Source organism: Rhinopithecus bieti, unplaced genomic scaffold (assembly GCF_001698545.2).
Source record: "Rhinopithecus bieti isolate Rb0 unplaced genomic scaffold, ASM169854v2 scaffold_21542, whole genome shotgun sequence".
In the NCBI taxonomy this organism is placed as follows: Eukaryota; Metazoa; Chordata; class Mammalia; order Primates; family Cercopithecidae; genus Rhinopithecus; species Rhinopithecus bieti.
In genome coordinates, this window is record NW_016810483.1 from 443,028 (window position 1) to 446,214 (window position 3,187).

The 3,187-nt window shown below is 45.5% G+C and overlaps 1 protein-coding gene across 1 annotated transcript in view; it reads right to left on the minus strand.

Annotated features, from left to right (window-relative positions):
• GXYLT2 (glucoside xylosyltransferase 2) overlaps positions 1-3,187 on the minus strand; it is an 85,478-nt gene that overhangs the window by 60,861 nt on the left and 21,430 nt on the right.

The window sequence follows — 3,187 nt, forward strand, 5'->3', positions numbered from 1 at the left end:
CTTAGATATTATATATATTTAAATATATATAATATATATTTTTATTAGCCAGGCATGGAGAGGATGCTGAGGCAGGAGGATTGCTTGAGTCCAGGCGTTCAAGGATGCAGTGAGCTATGATTGTGCCACTGCACTGGGCAACAGAGTGAGACCCTGTCTCAAAAAAATAAAAAGTAAATAAAATAAAACCACAAACATGTATGACTTTACATAGTTTCTTAGGGTTGAGAATGTACGAGCTGGGTTGTTCTGTCTCAGGGCCTCTCATGAGATTACAGGGCTATGGTCATCTGAAGGCTTGAAGGGGCTGGAGGATCCTCCTCCCAGCTCACACACAAGTGTTGGCAAGGGGCCTCCATTCCATGCAGAGGCCATGTAGGCCTCTCCAGAGGGCTACTCTGACATGGTAGCTGGCTTCCCCCAGACCCACTGATCCGAGATGGAAGGTGAAGTGTCTTTTGTAACCCGATCTCAGAAGTGACCTACCATCCCTTCCACCCTGTCCTATTAGTCACACAGAGGACCCTGGGACAGTGTAGGAGGGAAGTATACCAGCGTGTGAATAACAGAAGGTAGGACCACTGGGGGCCTCCTTGGAATGTACAACCTGCTAAACAGATATGGTTACACGTACACATCTTCCTTCCCTTCCCTTCTGCTTGTTTGTTTGTTTGTTTTCTGAGACAGAGTCTTTCTCTGTCACCCAGGCTAGAGTGCAATGGCACGATCTCAGCTCACTGCAACTCCACCTCCCAGGTTCGAGCAATTCTTCTGACTCAACCTCCCGAGTAGCTGGGACTGCAGGCACACTCCACCATGCCAGCTAATTTTTGTATTTTTAGTAGAGACAGGGTTTTGCCATGTTGACCAGGCTGGTCTTGAACTCCTGACCTCAGGTGATCTGCCAGCCTCGGCTTCCCAAAGCGCTGGGATTACAGGTGTGAGCCACCACATCCGGCCCTTCCCTTCCCCTTTTAAAGTCCAAGTCTGTATTTTGTTCTGCTCCGTCCCCACATCCTTGCTTTTTAGCATGCAGCAGGTAATCACTAAGTACTTGGTAGACGGATATTTTACAAGATATGAGTAGTGTTTGCGCATAGCCAGCTTCCCTTCGTTCCGCCCCATAGAGCACTTCTCAGCCCCCCACAGTTGGATGGGCTTGTGACTACTAGCAAGTTAAACATGCATGGAAAGACCTGTGTCACTGCCACACTGAGGGAATGAAAGGCGGGGTTATGACTCTCTAGTCTCTTTCCTGCCATGGCATCCCACGAACGATGTCAAATGCTCTGGTAAGTGTAGCTAACACATGAATAGCCTCCGTCTACTTCCCAAACCTGAGGCTGTGCAGAATGGAGGCTCTGCCCCCTGGGAGACAAGCTGCAGGCACATGAAAAGTATCTGAGTTTTGGGGAGTTGTTACTGAGGCCTGACCTGACCTATCCAGATTACAGATCTACCATCTCTTTTAGCAAACCTGCTAGCCTCAAGTTGCAGATGGGGAACTGAGGCTCAAAAAGGCCAAAAGACTAACCCGAGGTCATATAGCAAGTACATACTGGAGATGAGTTCTGAATTTGAGTCTTCTGTCTACTACTTCAGGAGGTGGTATGGTATATCGACTAATTCCATGGAAGGTTGAGCCAATCAACTTGACCTGAACCCTGATGAGCAAATCGCTAAAATTCTCTAAGCTCAATGATCTCAGTCTGTAAAACTGGGATATAATAGTTACCTTCTTCAAAGGTTACCTTTGAAGATTATGAGGATTAAATGAGATGAACTCATAAATCATAAGCCCTTAACAAATGCTATATACTCTCATTATCATTTCCCTTACACTTCAGCCTCTGAGCTAACTGTATAGAGTTGCAGCCTTTTTCCTTTACCCTTCCCCTGACTCAGATCCTTTACAAGGCATTTTCCAATCAATTCCAAAGCCCCAAGACTATCTCCTCCATGGTTTCTCTTGGTAAAGATGTCAAGGTGATTTTCTTTCCTACTCAAACATAACACATTTTCCATCTTTCTGTTATTAGCCTTTCTCTGCCCAACATGCTTTTATTGGGTATTTCTCATTAGTGCAGCTAGCCTGGTGACAGCATACAGCACTGTTGACTCAAGTCGGTAGACCACAAAGCAAAACAGCTTCTCGCTCTGCCACCATTTGAGAACGTACTGCAAAAGAAAACCCTCAAGGAAAACAAAGCCTGTTCTGCAAAGGTCATGTGTGTACCTACCCTGGGGGAAGAGACCTTCCCAAAGCTCTTCTTGTGTACTGGAAAAACTCATTACCTATTCTTCAGTATGGGAATAGTCAAATAAATGAGGACATAGCCCCGTAATAAAATAGTATGTAGTCACCAAAAAGAATGAGGTAAGAATGTAGGAGTACTGACTGGGAGCAATGCTGATGATACAGTTTTCAGTGCAGAAAAGCAAGTTCCATAACAATATACACAGTATAATCCTGATTTTGTAAAAGAAATACAATTTAATCAGGATATATACACATATATGTAATTACACATATGCATATCTATATGTACAAACATACAGACACACAACTGTATACGGAAAAAAAAAAAAATACCGCCAGGTGCAGTGGCTCATGCCTGTAATCCCAGCACTTTGGCAGGGACAGGCAGGTGGATTATTTGAGGTCAGAAGTACAAGACCAGCCTGGTCAACACGGTGAGACCCCGTCTTTACTAAAAATACAAAAATTAGGGCCGGGTGCGGTGGTTCAAGCCTGTAATCCCAGCACTTTGGGAGGCCGAGATGGGCAGATCACAAGGTCAGGAGATCAAGACCATCCTGGCTAACAAGGTGAAACCCCATCTCTACTAAAAACTACAAAAAACTAGCTGGGCGAGGTGGCAGGCGCCTGTAGTCCCAGCTACTCAGGAGGCTGAGGCAGGAGAATGACGTAAGCCTGGGAGGCGGAGCTTGCAGTGAGCTGAGATCCGCCCAGCCTGGGCGACAGAGCAAGACTCCATCTCAAAAAAAAAAAAAAAAAAATTAGCCAGGCATGGGGGCGAACGCCTGTAATCCTAGATACTCAGAGGCTAGGCAGAAGAATCACTTGAACCCAAGAGACAGATGGTGCAATGAGCTAAGATCGCATCACTAGACTCCAATCTGGGCAACAGAGTGAGCCTCTGTCCCAAAAAAAAAAAAAAAAAAA